Source organism: Harpia harpyja, chromosome 5 (genome assembly GCF_026419915.1).
Source record: "Harpia harpyja isolate bHarHar1 chromosome 5, bHarHar1 primary haplotype, whole genome shotgun sequence".
Taxonomy (NCBI): Eukaryota; Metazoa; Chordata; class Aves; order Accipitriformes; family Accipitridae; genus Harpia; species Harpia harpyja.
This window is the reverse complement of record NC_068944.1, coordinates 69,502,760-69,519,353: the sequence shown is the minus strand read 5'-3', so window position 1 is coordinate 69,519,353 and position 16,594 is coordinate 69,502,760. Positions and strand designations below refer to the sequence as shown.

The window sequence follows — 16,594 nt, the reverse complement described above, 5'->3', positions numbered from 1 at the left end:
GCCTGAGTTTGAAGTTTTCTCTCTACCCTGCTTCTCCTGAAATGTTTCTGTATGGTTTATTTTTGTCAGCTTCGTTATTCTACCTACCATGCTGTCCCTGTTCTCCCTTATACCAAGACTGGCAATAACACCTTTCTGTAGAGCTTTTCAACAGAAATTTCTCATTAAATGAAACTTTTCACAATAAGCACAACCTCTTTTCAACTGATTTTTAACTAGAAAAACAGAAAAGTATAATACTTTGTGGTTCTGTATGGAAATTGTTGGAGCTGTTTTATAAACTAATAGTTTTCCATTGAATATACCAATGATTTTTTTCCCCCCCTTTGAAATTTTTCTAGACAAAAAACCAGTTTTGCAGCAAGCACTTGCTCTTCTGCTTACAGCCTGTTGAAGGTAGCTAGAGGACACTGGTCTTTTTAATTATTGCTTTATCCCCTCTCACCTTGACCTAACTGTGCCCTGGCAGGGAATGTTTGCCTACCTCTAACTGATTTACAGCAGATGTTAGTGGTAATAAATTATATCCCACTTCCCCCAGCTCCCTTTTTTCTAGAGCTGCTCGAATGTTTTCAAATGAAAAGTCTCTCAATCTTAAAAGGCATTTTTTTTTCAAAATGCATATTTTGAGCGTTTATGAATATTTTCTTTTTTCCAGTTATACTGAAAAGAAAATGCTGCACTTAGTTTATTCTTTTCCTCTATTTTTTCTCTCTTTTTGCTACTGGAAAGAGTGGCACTAAGGGGAAAATACAAGAAAAGGGAAGGTGAATAAAACCGTAACAACAGAAGAACTTGTATGGAAAAAAAGTGAATAACTGAAATAGCTCACTGGCAAAGCACATGGAACATGAAGAAAAAAAAAAAAGTCCAACCCTGACATGTTTTAATTTTTCCCTGTTTTTCCACCAGTTCCCTCCTGACATCATCAAGCAACCATTTGATACTTGTTTCATGTAGCACGTGCTAGGCAAGGGGAATGACTTCATGCCTCTAAAGCCAAGCCTTTGTTCTACCACCTATTTGCACAGATGCTGCCGCCAGCACTCCAGCCACGCTCGTAGGGACCGACCTCCATCACTGGCCTCATGCATCCTAAAAAGTAGTAGGAGAATGCCTGGGAATGTGAGGACCCAACTTGAAAGAGGTTTCCTGACTCAGAACTGGGCTGGAGACCAGAGAAGATTTCCTGAGGCAGGGATGCCCCAAAAGCCCCATTTTCCACCCCAGCTCTGCTGCCAGGCTCCCCACGGCGTCGCTTGGCCAACACAAGCTGTCTCAGTAGACCAGGCGTGATTTCCAAGCCTGGCCACTTCCAAGAAATGCTGTAACCGATGTTGGTTTGCCAGAGCTTCTGTCTTTGAAATAATAAGCAGAAACACACCATAAGTAGTAGAAGGTGCTGAAGGAAGCCTTTTCCTATAGCGCTCCTATTTTGTTCCTAGTGGGTACCTTAATATAATGATATAGGTTAATACTGCATGTGGGAGTTAAATTAAGGCTATTTCAGATGAGCTAACTGCCAATGCCTTAAGCAAGGGCACCAGTCAGTGGATATTACCTCTGTGTCTAATTACTTCCACCAGCAAATGGCAAAGTAAAAGTCAAGGTACTAATTTTTATCATTTTTTTATTGCTATGAGGTCCTAGCAGAACCGGAAAATCTGTAGACACGACATTTTCTTTCCAACATGCTTTGTTGGCAGGACTGTCCCAAGAAGTCAATTTTAAGGGAGAAGGAGCATTTTTGGAAGCAGGCCCTTGCCTTAGGAGTCAGTAACCTCTGAAAACCAGTGAAGCCTGCAATTGTCCTCCTGCAGAAAACACGGTGAAGTCCCCATCCTGCAAACACGCAGGGGCTTAATTGTGTGTGTGTGCTTGTAGTCCTATGGATTTAAATTGGACAACTCTCACGTAAACTTCACTTTATTAATTACATCTGTGGGAGCGAGGGGTCAGGCCTATGAAATATTACTGCTTCTTGTTGCTTTTGTAGCTAGCTAAGAGTTTTACCTTAATAGTTTAACCAAGGTAGATCATATAAAAGAAACCAATTAAGAAGCCTCAAAAAAAAAAAAAAAAAAGTGATGTTTTTAATGATGGGAAGTGAACACAAGACACAAAGAGCAAAGTCTATGTTCCAGAAACAAGCAACCAAACAGGCTTCATCTTACTTTTACTAAGGACTGCAGAGTTTGAGCCTCAATTCCTTGACAAAACGGCATAAAGGGAGTTTTCAGACTCCCCCTGTTCCTTTAAGAACGCTCTCCCTCTGATTTCTAAGGTGCCCCCCCAACCCTGCTGCACTAGCCCTGGAGTAAATCATCACTGGTACCCTGCAAGTATCTTACAGACAGCCATATAAATCTTGCATTACAGCAAAGAGAGAGGAAAAAACAGGTAAAACTAATTTGGGACTACCAGGTAGCCACTGGTTGGTGGCACACCAGCATTCAGGCAGATTGCCCAGCTATTGCAGGGCACAGGGTGCGATATCATCTCCTTCTCAGAGGAGGAAAATCATAAACATTTGAACTAAAGCATCACTCTGTAGAAATAAAGTGAGGAAAATATCCCTGCCAGAGCAGCGAGGCAAGGAGCAGGCGGGGTTGAACGCAGGGCTGCTGCTCAGACTTTGGAGCCCGCGGGGCAGCTTGTGTTTCCAGGCGTTGCATATCTGATTTCAGCCTCAGCCATGGGCAGGCTAAGGGTTAACAGGAGACGCAGCACGTTAACTGTATCTGTGGAGATTATGGCATGTTTATCCAGTGTTCAGATTTCCTGTCTGAGTGTTTGGATTTCCTGAAATCCCTGCTATCAGCCCAAGTGCTGTCCACTGAGCAGACCTTTCTCTCTCTCTCTCTCTCTCTCTCTCTCTCTTCCCCCCCTTTTTTTTTTTTACTTTGCTCACATGGTAGGTTTTCCTTCCTGCTCTCTTTCCAGTTGTAGTGCCTGTGTCTCCTCACCCGTCAGGACATTTATGGATGCAGATCAACACTCTTAGACTCCAGAACTCTGGGGATCGCCGTACATTGGATTTCCTTTTTTATTATTATTATTTTATTTCACTTTATTTTATCTTTTTGTGGCAAGAAAACTTGAAGAAACATGCTCTTTTTCAGCAGCCCATGGGAGAATATGTTTTAGTCTGAGATGGAATAATGGCCTTAGGTCTGAGGACCAAATCTGGAATGGGAATTCAGACTGCACACGTCCTGGTGAGTTACAGCGCGCTGGGGCTGAGCATGGTTGGTAATGAGCAGGTCTGAGAGAGGGACAAAGGCTGAGCACGTCCATTCAATGTGGCTGCTGAGCAAACTGCAAACAGCAGATGGGTGAAGCTGAAGTTAGAACTTTTTCCAAAAAAACAACTGAAGTCCATTTTTAATTCCTAAAAATACACGCTGCTCTACAGCCCAGATAACGTCTAGGTAAACTCTACTGTAGCAAAATGTATAAGGCCAGATTCTGTGAGCCCTTACTCATGTAAGTAACTTTTACTCACATGAACAACCTCAGTGACTTTAAGAAGAGCTCATGTAAGAAAGGACTTACAGAATGGGGCCCACGCTAAGTATATTGCAACGCCTCAATCTCAGCAAAAATTAATCTTAAAAGAAAAATCAGACTTTTCTGCATGTCTTTGCATGTTTCGTTGGCCTTTTATGTTTTATTGTTAATCTAGATTTAAGTTTTAAGAAGAATCCATGTGCCAACTATTCCTCCTATTGTCTCTTAAATAAGTTTGCAGTAGGAGTGACAACGTATTTCAGGCAGCAATGTTCCGGGAGGCCAGAAAGGGGCTTGTTGTTGTTGGAGGGAAAATGCTGAGTGCTATGCTGCTCTGAATGAACTGGAAAGCTGCATTCAGTCATGAGGCTTAGCTAAGGTTTTCACTTCATTTTTGGATGTGAGAGTCCATGATGGCATTATTAGACTTAGGTGGTTTTAGTTAAACCACGGTCACAAATGCAACGAGTTGACCAGTCTCAAAATCAGTGATTCAGCATTTGAAAAGGAAAAATCATCTTTTCAGACCTCTTTGAAGCAGATTTCATTGTTGGCACCCATGGAAGTGTTGCTGGAGTAAGATGTGGAAGATAAAGCATCATCACTGTTGCAACTTTTGTTCTGTCCCATAGCTGGAGGCTGTGGTTGCGCTGAACATTCCTGAGCTGCTCCTTGGAGCTGCTCCAGGGATTCGATTCTCTAATTTTAGGGAAAAAAGCTTGATTCAGTAATTCAGTTAGGAAACATCTACAGGAAAAACAGCTTTCTATAGTAATTTTACTTTAGCCCTGATTTTCCTTAGACTATTGAATATGTCCTGAATTCTAGTGTATAGTACTGCACATCAATCAAGAGACTTTAACATTTAAATTCTTGGGGTTTAGCAGGACAGAATACTTTCCTTTTTTATACCAATAAAGGGAAAGAGCCATTTTCCAAATTCTTTGCAGAGCTTCCAAATCTGAAGTTTTAAACTAATTGCCTAGTGTGCCAGCTTTCCGCACAACCCTTTGAATGCGATCCTGCTGCTCTTCTTCAAGGCTTTCTTTGGTATCAGTGGAAGGTTTGTGTGAGACCAGCCAGACCAAACTCATGTCTTTTCTGCCTGCAAGCCTTCAGGGATCCAGTTTTAATTATTAACATGGGGCAATGCTGAAACTGATGGCATTTTATGCATTGAAATGTTAGTTCTTGCTGTGTATGTAGCTTTGTACTCTTGACTGACGCTCAAAAACTGAAAGGGACGACAAGGAACCCCTCACCTGAGTTAGACCAGACCATGGTGCCCTGCCTTGTGGTTAGCATGCAATTTGGCGGTCTGTGGTTATGGGTGCAATTAAACTGGCTAAGGCAGAAATGTGCTTCTCTCAAAGCTGGCAGAAGAGTCAAAATGTCACCAACGATCAGTGAAATGCAGAAAATACGGAGTACAGATGATGACTCAGGGGAAATACAAAGACTTGTCTAGGTCTGCCCAAATTTCCTAGCTTTGGAAATTTTGTTGGCTTTCCAATGAACAGGATGCTTGGGACTGGATCTGTTGTGGGGGTTTTTTTCCCCTTTTTTGCAGGACAGTCAGAACTTTCTGGTTTCAGTCAGGTTGGAAATGCTGTGGGAATAGTTTTTTTCTGGTGGTATTTTGGTATTTCCTCTTCTGCTCACACCCAGACCAGGAAGTGCAGAAGCACAACCTTCAGCTCATTGTGTACGTGTTTCTTTTTATAAACCTGAATTCTCTTCCCTCCCTGTCGGCTTTTTTTTTTTGTGTGTGTGTGTGTGTGTCCTGATAGCCCTAACATAGGATTAAGGTTCTGTTTAATTTAGACTGGGGGAATTTTTTATATCTCTTCATATAACTATACCAAGCACTAAATAGTTCCTTAATAAGTAATTATCACATTAGTTTTGAAAGGCCTAAGTGCAATATTCCCAGCTCAGCTACCCACAGCCAGTAATGTTAATATGCCAATATACCCCAGTAGCTGTTTCTGCTGGGATTTATACCTGTACCTTTAGCAGTGTGAGGACTAACTGGCCACTAAGACCTATCTACTCAGTTGCCCATGAAGAAATTCTGCAAAAGGTAGGTTTTTTTGGTAACCAGCTGCATCATTAAACTCTCTAAGATTAGACACTTCATGCTTTAATGGTCTTTCCCTCCCTCTTTTTCCCTTTCTGCATCAGTGAGGAGGTTCGACTCATGCGCCCTCACTCCATGTGTCCAACTCATTCACCATCATGACTGCCAGTCCTCCTGCCTTTCTTGCTGTTGTTGGCAAGTACGGATAAACGGTTTTGACAGGCAGAGAGTCCTGCAGAGCTAACTTCATACGCACAGTGATGTTTCTCTGCTCAGATGATAAATGGACCAGAGGAACTAAATCACTTTCACTGAGACTGTTCCCCACATCCAAAGCTTTTAACCCCTCCTTTTTGCACTGTTTTCTGCAAAAAGCAAAGAATGCAATTTTGTTTTGTATCTGAGCAAAAAGTGGATCATATTTGGATTGCAGCTTTTCCTTCAACACTCTTCTAGCCACCTTGTAGAGTCTTTAATCTGCCATTTTATAAATGAAAATAAACTTGAGATGGATCTTAAAGTTGGCCCATGGCAAAATAATTATCTATGTTTCCACTTGGGTCCACTCTCATGACCACTCATGGACAGCTATGCCAATCGTGTTTGGAAACTGTCCCCATGTAGGATTGGGTTTGTAAGACAATTTGCTCCTCAGCACCTTCATAGTCCTCAAAAATACAAGGAAATGCAAGCAAGGGGAAGTTAATAAGTTAATTTACTTCACTTAAAAACTCTGTAATTTAAGAAGATTTAAGTAGAGGCAATGGAGTTACTGAGGGGTTTTGAGCTCTGTGCTTGTTTTGGGGTGTTTTTTTTCTCATTGCTGTTGGCTCTAAGTCTCTCTCTTGGCCTTTGAGGAGCTGCAGTGCTTCAGAGGGAGGGCACAAGGTGGGGGAGGGAACGACAGCACGGTTCATTATTGCAGACACCGATTAGCAGTATGGCTCAGCCTGGACCACGTATCGCTCCCCTCCCACGTGGTACCCACGAGCCAAGCTCCATCCCTGCTGAACAGGGCGTGATGTGAAGCTCCTCACTTGGTCCCCCCCAAACCCCAAAACCATGTTCAGCCCCTCCGAGAGGCAGCAATGCTTTTCGTGTATCCTCCTCTATCTCGGCTGGATTTAACAAAATCCATCTGCCTCTGTGAGTCAGCAGAAAAGTATTCAGCTTTTATAAGAGTTAAGGGACATGGGATAGGGCAATGTCAAAGCGCAGGAGACTTCTCCCGGCTTGGCGTCTGCACAGCATGCATGGAGAGGAGGTCGCATTTTCAGTTCTCATTCACCAGACGAGCTGATTTACGCCAGGAGAGGACTTGGCCTGTAGCGTACATGGCCACAGCTGTCGAACAAGCTTCCTTTCATCAGCAGTAAACGTGAACAAATGTGCAAACGGCAACAACCAGTGCACACTGCGACACGGTGGCTACTAGCAGTTTGGAAAGTTGAAAGAAAACTCTATTTTCTTCTCATCAAAAGCAAAATGAGGAAGCTTCCCTCCTCCCCTTCCGCCCCCACTGCTACCACCCTGGCTCGAGCAAGTTGATCCGTAGGTATTTGTGTGGGGGTTTGTTCTCAATGGTTAACCACATAACAATTTGAAGCATGTGGCTAACTCAAAAGAAACTGCCTTTAAACGTTTGCAGACTGTAATTGTGTTAGGGAGACCGGAGCCCTGGCCGGGGGCTGCCGGCCGCCCCAGAGGAACATCCCACAGCAAGGTCCCGCGAAGAGGGAAAAAAACTGATTTTATCTCTAGGAGCTTCTTGCCGATGCTCTGCAGCCAGGGCCAGATGTTCCCCACCTCCTGTTTCATGTCTATTTGGTGTGTCAGGGTGAAATACCCGGCAGGAAACAAAACAGAGAGAAAAGGGGTGGCGATGAGGGGGAGGGCGTTTCGGCACACAGCTTTCATAAATAAAGCCAGAGGAAAAATAACAAACAAATTGGAGAAGCTTTGCCGTGAAGCCGAGCGTGCCTGAGACCGTTGGGCGATCCGCAGGGGAAGCGATGAAAGGCGGGCAGCACAGGGCTGGAGAACCAGGCTCCAGGGGGGACGGCAAGGAGCAACCCTGTTCAGGGTGGTAAAATGCCCCATTCAAGCTCTTCCATCCCTCAAACCTGAATTCGTTGGGCTGGAGGGAGGGTATGTGTGAACAAGACATGAGTGGTTGTGCTTGTGGGGGTACAGATCCCAACACCCACACGGTGCCACAGCGCTCGTTATCACAGAGCCACAGGGCTATACTAACATCCAGTTCTAAAGACTTCTGGGCTTAAAGAAACCAATAAAACGGAAGATTGCAACATTTCCCCATGGGAGGAGATGCCTGTGAGACATTCTGCAAGTGGTTTGTGACTCCCAAAGGTCATGGGCTTTTAATTTCCATCCATTTCCAGTGCAACCTCAGTCCGTTATTAGGAGAGCCTCTCCCTGGCTACAAACAGACATGCTCTTAAGTGTTCATTGCGCAAATAAAATAGTGCAATTAATCTTCTTCACCCAGCTGCAAGCCTCATTTGTAATTCAGCAGGTAAAAATACCCTATCTGTACAATCACCAGAATGGCCCCGATCTAGGAAAGCAAATGACTTTTGGAGTGTGGCCTTAAGGTTGAAAATTCAGCTTGCTTTGGAGAAAGGGCAAATAAGGCCTTGCCAGGTCTTCTCTCTCAGTTACAACAGCTGGAGCAGTGGCCTTGTGGCACAGGGATGGGGTGGGATTGCAGTTAGAAACCGAGCTGTGCCCCAGGGTCCTGGGAAGATCTGCACCCACATGCATTTCCCTGTATCTGTTCTCCAGTCTGGGGAGAAAAGAAATCAGCTTTTAGTTCGTGGCTGAACAACATCCCTGGGATTGTCACCTTCTGGCACTGAATTATGATGCGACCACAGGCAAGTCCCTGCATGGCACTACCCAGCTCAGGAGCAGGAGAAGCGTGGCTGGCTCCCCCTTTATTCTCGTTCATCTCTGGAGCAGCCAGAAGGGAGCATGTAAGTGGGAAATGCAGGGCACATGGTTGATGTGCTCCTCAAAACTACTGGGGCAAGAAGAGGGAGTTGTCTCCTGCCAAGGCTGGCACAGCTGCATGGCTTTTTTATAGCAGTTGGCTAAATGCATAGAAAGCAATTTTGTTCTGGCCAGAACTGCCAGCCAGAAAGGCAGTAGGACATTTCAGGCACTAGGACAAGCCTTAAGGTATCTAGATTCAGCATAACACCAAGCACTTAGCATAATACTATGGTTCTATATAAGAACATAAACCTGTCTGAACCAACACTTCAGGATCCTGCCTCCAGTAGTGGCTGACGTGTAGGATGCAAGAGTTGAACAGGGAGAACATGTAGTGGAATTTTCCCAGATGATGGTCCCAGCTTTCCAGGATCTCACCCGCAGGATTTTCTGAGTCAGAGCTCATATTTAGGATGTACTTGTCCTGCAGATATTTGCAACATGGATTTGTAGGCTTTTTTCTACTTAAACTAATAGACATTTTAAGCATCCATTAAAAGAAGGCTTATGTGGGTACAACAAATTGGTAGACAAAAATGGGTAGACAAATCCATGGAAGGAATTTTGTCCTGAATTTACAGCTATTAAATCATTACTGACAGTGAGGGTCCAATCCTAGTCTCCTACCTGATTTATAGTAGCACTACAAACTGAATTTTGTAGGAATATTCCAGATTTACTTGTGGGTAAGTAAGATCTATGCCAGCACCATGGAACTCTAACATTTATTTTACCTAATTTAGCATGGAACTATGTTGCTACTTTCCTTCTGCATTCAAATCCAAGCAGTTCAGTAGTCACCCAAATTAATATGCTTACTGATGTAATCATTTACCTAATGGTATATTTGTCATAAAATGTGTAAGACTGCATTCTCTGCTGATGTAGGATACTGGCTCCATCCATCTGATCAGAGTCAGGTTGTAGTTCCATACCCTTTAATAATTATTTCAGCAAGTGTCCTTTTATTCCTGTTCATAATTAGTAGCTGAGTACTTAGCAAAGCTTGTCAGGATCAGAAATTCCTACAATTCAGTAGTTATCTATATTCATGAACAAAGAGGATCTCTACCTTGGTAGAATAATTTCTGAAGATATTTTATTAAAACTAATGGGTACCATAATTCTACATTAAATGTAGAGCTTTTAAATTATTATCAACCAGCAGGGTATAATTCTGATCTTACACTTGTCCTACACTAATGTCACAATCTGACTCCAGATTTATTCAATGGTAAGATAGTTCTTAGCCAGAATCCAAGATATCATGGGTCATTTAAACTTTATCATTTTTATTTTCTGTGTTTATGAAGTTGTGGTTGAGAAAGAGTATCATGTTCACATGTTGACCAGGATGGGGTTAAAAATCTACTTCTGACCCAAGATGATCTACAGCTGGTATTTGTTCTCACTACCTAGACAGAAAAATGGGATTTGGCTTAGTTGAAACAAATTTCCTTACCATTGAGAATATTAGACTTAAAGGGTGTCAGTAGCAGCAGGAACAAGGATAAAAAGGTGATTGTAAGTCATGTTTTGGTCCTGTATGCTGGAGCCATACGACAGCCTACCTGACACCTGGTCTGAATTAGAGAAATCACTTGACTGTTTTGATTTATGTTTTTCTTCCCAGAGTTCGTAGGAAGCTCAGAACAGTAATTACACAGTCCCCCCTACAGGGTGGTATATACGTGTATACACATGGTATATCATAAACTCTTATTCTTCGTCCCTTCCATTGATTTCAAGCACAGAGACCAGCCTGGCTGTAAGGTTCTGTGCTGGTTTTGGCTGGGATAGAGTTAATTTTCTTCATAGTGGCTACTATGGGGCTATGTTTTGGGTTTGTGTGGACACAGTGTTGATAACACAGGGATGTTTTCCTTACTGCTGAGCAGTGCTTACACAGAGTTAAGGTCTTTTCTGCTTCTCACCCCACCCCACCAGCAAGGAGGCTGGGGGTGCACAAGAAGTTGGGAGGGGACACAGCTGGGACAGCTGACCCCAACTGACCAAAGGGGTATTCCAGACCATATGACATCATGCTCAGCATATAAAGCTGGGGGAAGAAGAAGGACGGGGGGGGACGTTCAGAGTGATGGCATTTGTCTTTGCAAGTAATTGTTAAGTGTGATGGAGCCCTGCTTTCCTGGAGATGGCTGAACACCTTCCTGCCCATGGGAAGTGGTGAAAGAATTTCTTGTTTTGCTTTGCTTGCAGGCACGGCTTTTGTCTTACCTATTAAACTGTCTTTATCTCAACCCATGAGTTTTCTCACTTTTACCCTTCTGATTCTCTCCCCCATCCCGATGTGGGGGGAGTAAGTAAGCAGCTGTGTGGTGCTTAGTTGCCGGCTGGGATTAAACCACGACAGGTTCCTCTTCAGCCAGAAACCTCCTTGCCCCAAGGATAATTTCTAAGACTAATTCTGCTCGTTTTAAGACTGTTTCATTTCCCAAACAGCCAGAAGGCCCTAAGGAGCTCCTTCTCAAGGCTGGGATCTGCAATAGGCCCATGTCCTGTGAGTCATATCGGCAGTTTCCTAAGTCCTCCAGTCACTACAACTTGAGCAAGAGGGTTAGTCTTACAAGTAAACTCCTGCAATAGATTTGCACGGTTAGACAGATCAGGCACAAGAGGGAACATGACCCCAACCAGGGAGACCAGGTTTAGCTTGACCCTAAGGAAAACAAGGAATTTTAGACAACACTTTTTCATGATGCTGGATGCTGAAGGACATCATTTAAGGGAATCTTATTCCTGTTGCAATTTACATCCTGGGAGAAAAAAAGAATTTATATCATGGAAATTTAGATCATTTAAATGGAGTTTAAATAGCGTGTTACTGAGAACTCTGCAATATTTGTAGCCTGGTCTCTATGAATGAGGCTGAGGTAATTGCACGTTGTGTGCACATGTGCCCCCAAGACTTTGAACCTCCCTCAACCAAGACAGGTGGAGGAACAGAGGGCTCAAGTGCTCCTACATATTTTGTAAAAACAGGCAGATGGCTAGAAGAAAAAAACCACTGTTTGTAACCTCTGACTACCTCCTCCCCAAACGAAAAGCCACAGCTAGTGTGAGATGAAGAGAATTTCCACAGGAGTGCAGTGCTGTGCTCACCACAACCTTGGGGAAAAGCTTCCACAGGCATTTGCCCTTCAGGCTGTGCTCCCAAGTCCTCCTGCTGTTCATGCAAACCTGTGTGTGCCAGCATGGCTTTAGGAGCAATAACAGTTAGGTGAAAGACACCTGTTGTTATTTATCCTAGTATTTAAATTCTCTTTCCTTGGAAGAAATACATTCCTGCAATATCACAAGCCGTTAAACCACCATGTTAATGCAAAAAGTGTTTCCTGGGGATAATAATATCCTGGCATCAGTATTGCTTGCATACTAGTGCTGGCTGCTAGCACAGTGGCAATGTTTTGCTTAGGCAAGCAATACCAGGAGAGGACCCTGTTTGCTAAAGCTGGCCATTGTAGATAAAAGCTTAAATCAGTAACTTTCAAAAGCTGGTTGCCTAAAATTCAGAGCCTTCGCTCATACCAAAGTCCTGGATAAATTATTTCAATGTCCTTTTGAAAGCAAGGTCAGTTATTTTAGTCCACTAATAAGGGTTTCAGTGGACAAGAAGAGTTCAGCACTTCCTCGAGTTTCCCAGTGCAAGGCAATGTATCTCAGTCCTGAGCTGTGGAACATTTGTTTTTATAATTCAAGGCCCTGTCTAAATAGAAATCATCAGCTGGGCCGGACTGTTGAAGACAAGTCAATTTGCATCTTGGAGAAAGACACTGGTCTCCCTCCAGAATGTGAACTTAGATGGGAAGGAAACTCAGATCCCCAGGAAGGGCCACTTAGTGCTTTCGCTCCTCAGCACCTCCAGCCATCTGCAACGTATATTAGTTTGCCGGGTTTAGCAGGAGATGAGTGGTGGTCACAAACACCAGAGCTGAACAGTCTCATCCAGCTCCTACTCCAGATGCAAACTGGTTCCCACAGATACAACGCAAGGGAGGAGGAAGGACCACAGTGATCATGCAGCTTCTCCGTGAACGCTGGCAACATCCTCTGGTTTCGACAGTAGTTATCACGAGAAAATATGTTTCTGCTTTGTCCTTTCCTGTGCATGACAAAAACAAACAAGATATTTGTTTCCCAAAAAGGAAATAGGTTCATTCTGGAATGCGCTGGGCAGATCAGGTTCTTCTAAGTACTGAAGGATACGTATGTGGGATTTCAACATTTTTAAGCCCTCCCAGGATATTTGTGCAATATTGTGTCAGTTAGTTACTGCACTGTTTTTGCAGCAAACAGTAGACCTGATGTAAGGAAACCTGGCCTCATTTGTGCTGTTAATATAGTCTTTCTTAGAAGCAGAAGCTATTTGCAGGATTATAATTTCCCTCACAGACACTATTTTTAATTGGGGAAGAGTTCTCTCAGAGGAGTAATAGTCTTACTTCTGTTCACATCTGTGCGGTATTTTCCTGATCAGGAGATCAAGAGAAAGAGAATCTGAGCAACTGCTTCTCTAAGTAATAATGAACAGAGAGCTGTGCAGTAAATCATAATGTGCAATAAAATAAAAAACAAAATTTGGCTGGAGATTAATGACTGGAGTGGGACTTACTGAATTAAATTGGATCAGATGTTCCCTGGAAAAAATCTGAGTTAGCTTCACAGTGCTCTATGGTTTTGGTTTTGTTTTTCACAAAGGAAGATTTAACTTGATTGTTTTGTAACTGCTAACAATTCCTAGGCCTTGCAGAGTCGTCTTAGGAGCCTGCGGGAGAGGATAGGCACTGGCTGGAAATCCTGGTCCCGCTCAGGCAGAGGAGGGAACTGAACATGAAGCCTCCCCAACACACAATGCCGTTAACTGCTCGAGTGTTACGGGGCACATATTGCTTTTTTACAAGATATGAAGGGCTGACTTTAGTTCCCACCTTCAGGGGCAGATTCATGATTACAGGTCTGCTACAGAGACGGATAGCCCTGACTTCTCAAAGGCTGTGATCAAAGCCCAGTTGCACCTCCTGTGTTCCTTGTTAGGTGGTTTAGGTGCCTCCTTCTTACTGTGTCTTCTTCTGTGAACCCACTTTTAAATGTCTAGCCTTCTGGATGTTGGCTAAGAGACATCTGGGCAGCTGACTCAGGCTTTTGAATTTTCCCAGGGACTAAGGCACCCGAAACCTACACTTGGCTTGGAGTTTCAGTGCCAGATTTGCTTGTGACTCCAACCTCCAACAGCAAAACATTTATGCTTCTAGCACTGTTCACTGAAGAAACCAACTTAAAACTGTAAACCAGTGACAGGGACTGACATTTCCCATTGGTGTTGGTGGTTTTTCTAATCAGAGATGTCTCAGGTTTTGTCAAGATCCAGGCTTAGTTCATGAATATATCAGAGGAAGGAAACCAAAGCTGCATAAATTACCACCGATTGTGCTAGAGATACCGAAACACTTTCCCCTTTTAATTAATTTTATTTGCCAAACTGAAAGTGAAACAGATCCATAATTTGACAGATAAAAAGGCCCACCTTGGTAGGTGCGATGCTGAAGGTAATGCACACACCTCCTTCTCACCTGCTCTCAGGCACCTGGCAGCTCTGCAGCAGTGAGTTTAGTGACTTTGCCTTATTAACTCAGTTTCCTTAGGCTTTTGTAAAAAATGGACTTCACAACAGTTGCCTAGAGCCAGAAGAAGAGCAAGGCTACGTTATTAAAACCCAGAATGCAATACCATTTTAAAATTCATCGAAGTGCTCAGAACAAATTCTCCAGAGATTGGGGGCTTAGTCATCCCAGGTTTCTCCAGCTCATTTAGATAATTGCCCCTTGAAATAGTTATTTTTTCTTTTTTTCTCTATTTTTTTTAACACTGTCACTTGGCAAGTATTCACTGAGCAGGCAGCTCAGCTCTACAGCTGCAGAAGGGCAGAAGAAACTTCAAGATTCCCACCATGCATATCTCTACTTTCTATAACATGAGCCAACCACATCTGAGTGCATCCAAAATAGTTATCTCACTGTCACTTGCTGAGATATTAGCAACACATTAGTCAGTTTAACTAATTAATACATTAGTAAAATTCATTTATTTGTGAAGTGATTTATTAAATAATAGGAGACATTTAGGGAGTTATTATTTTTAACTACCATCAGGGCATGGAGACAGTCAGTCTCAATGCTTTCCCACCCTCTTCAAAACCATATGATTTGATTGCTTCTGTCTCAGCATAAATTCATGTTGTCACCAAGAAAGGCAGTCCAAGTACTGTCATGTGAACTTGATCAGGAAACTGATAAAATGAAACTGAAAAAAGAAGGTTATTTTTTCAGCTGCATCATTCTTCTCTTGATAAAAATATAAAACTTATATTATAACATATAATTTTATTGTATTTTATTTCTGTAACTTCTTCTATCCAAGAAAATCTAAAAATCATTACACACAATCATTACAAAGAAGTGTGGCCAGCAGGTGGAGGGAGGTGATTCTGCTCCTCTACTCTGCTCTTGTGAGACCTTACCTGGAGTACTGCATCCAGCTCTGGGGCCCCCAACATAAGGAAGACATGGGCCTACTCAAGTGGGACCAGAGGAGGGCCATGAAGATGATCAGGGGGCTGGAGCACCTCTCCTATGAGGATAGGCTGAGAGAGTTGGGGTTGTTCAGCCTGGAGAAGAGAAGGCTCCAGGGAGACCTTCCAGCAGCCTCCCAGTACCTAAAGGGGGCCTACAGGAAAGCTGGAGAGGGACTTTTTACAAGGGCATGTAGTGATAGGGCAAGGGGTAATGGCTTTAAACTGAAAGAGGGTGAATTTAGATTAGATGTAAGGAAGAAACTCTTCACTATGAGGGTGGTGAGGCACTGGAACAGGTTGCCCAGAGAAGCTGTGGATGCTGCATCCCTGGAAGTGTTCAAGGTCAGGCTGGATGGGGCTTTGAGCAACCTGGTCTAGTGGAAGGTGACCCTGCCCATGGCAGGGGGGTTGGAGCTAGATGGTCTTTAAGGTCCCTTCCAACCCAAACCATTCTATGATTCTATGATTCTCATTAGATTAGCAGTGGAAAGTATGTCCACATCCACGGTAGTGCACCAATAAGTATTTTTTTCTGGTCATTTCCATTAAAAGTTTCTTTTTTTTTTAAATTTGTTTTCTTCCTCCTGGCACCTCTTCTTGAATGTAGAATTAGAGATACAGTCATGTATCTGCCTACAGTATGGTTCAGGCAGAAATAAGAGGGCCCTTCTGCAATGCACTCAGGGCACGCAGCATCTTTGGGGTAGGTGCCTACCTTTGGGCTGGGCACCTTACTCACTCTTTTAGTCAGTAGAATGAAAGAGGTAGTTTAGGCTGTGATTCATCTGACCTTTGTAGACATCTGCTTTAGTATCTCTACTTTAAACATCTACTTTTGTAGGATGAGGTGAGCTGCAACCTAGTTTTAGTTGTCTGTATTGACTATATCATCAGTAACGATAAAGGGAGCCTGGGGTGGACAGCCCAGGCAAACACACTTTGTCAGTTACATCCTACTTTTAAGTCTAAAAGTTGAGTCACAGCTCACTATAGTGGATGTAAAGAATCCCATTTACATGGGCTGAGTTTGGATCAAGCTTTAAAGGCTCTCTTCTGTCACTTGGAGTTAATCTCATTTTTCTATGTAGATAGTATATACGATTTCAAAGAGCATGCTCGTGGATTTGGGCATGACTCACTGTAGGGGCAGATACGGACATGAAGAACAAAAGAAGAGAATATTTAGGAACATCTTTGTATTCCTGTATTGAGGTTTCTATGTGCCTTGTATTTTGGGATATTCTGTAGAGATGCTTTGATAGTTCCACACTCAGCTGAAGGACAGGATGGCTAGCAGTATTATATCAGCCAAAACACATAGTATTTTCACAGGGCTGCTAAGTAGGAGAGTGGTACTGCTTGGTGCACGTTAAAGGTGAAGGCATGAAAAACACATC

General features: G+C 43.2%; 1 protein-coding gene across 3 annotated transcripts in view; it reads left to right on the top strand.

The window, feature by feature from the left end:
* The window catches only part of ASAP1 (ArfGAP with SH3 domain, ankyrin repeat and PH domain 1), a 191,763-nt gene that overhangs the window by 26,909 nt on the left and 148,260 nt on the right, over positions 1-16,594 (top strand). Inside the window, exon 1 of one of the 3 annotated variants that reach the window (XM_052787462.1) lies at positions 2,951-3,218. The exons of 1 other annotated variant lie outside the window; for it this stretch is intronic. The gene's annotated coding sequence lies outside the window, so the exon portion shown is untranslated. Of the gene's footprint in view, positions 1-2,950; positions 3,219-16,594 lie in introns of those variants that run through there. One more of the 3 variants, XM_052787459.1, reaches the window with a different exon arrangement.